Here is a 497-nt window from a genome sequence, read left to right as displayed (position 1 = left end):
TATTAAGTTCAAAGGTCAATCAATAGTCTGTCAAATTTTTTTTTTTGGAATTTTTTGACCCGAAACAAAAAAGAAAAAAAAAATTTTCGTCGAAAAATTGTTTGTCGGAACGTTTAAAAAATAAACAAATGAAAAAAATAAAAAATAAAAAAGTTAAAATTGATTTTAATAAACTGAGAGAAAGAGAGAGAGAGGAGAGGAGGAAAGAGAGAGGCAAGAGAGAGAGAGAGAGGGAGAAAGAGAGGGAGAGAAACTTTTTTTTTCCGTTATAAAACTATCATTATCGGTTCGGTCGTATAGAGTTACCTTCATTTTTTTTTTTTTTTTTACCTTCTCTCTCTAACTTTCCTATTTGTTTTTCTATCTCACTCACACTCTTACTCACTCTTTCTCTCTTTTCTCTTTTTCTCTTTCGTTTTATTCTAAAAATTGATTAAAAGTTTTTAAAATTAAATTAATTTTCACGAAATTACTTTACTTTACTTTTTTTTTTTTTT

The sequence above is a fragment of the Pediculus humanus genome, genomic scaffold (genome assembly GCF_000006295.1).
Source record: "Pediculus humanus corporis 1103172107485 genomic scaffold, whole genome shotgun sequence".
NCBI classification, from domain to species: domain Eukaryota; kingdom Metazoa; phylum Arthropoda; class Insecta; order Psocodea; family Pediculidae; genus Pediculus; species Pediculus humanus.
This window is presented reverse-complemented; position numbering follows the sequence as displayed.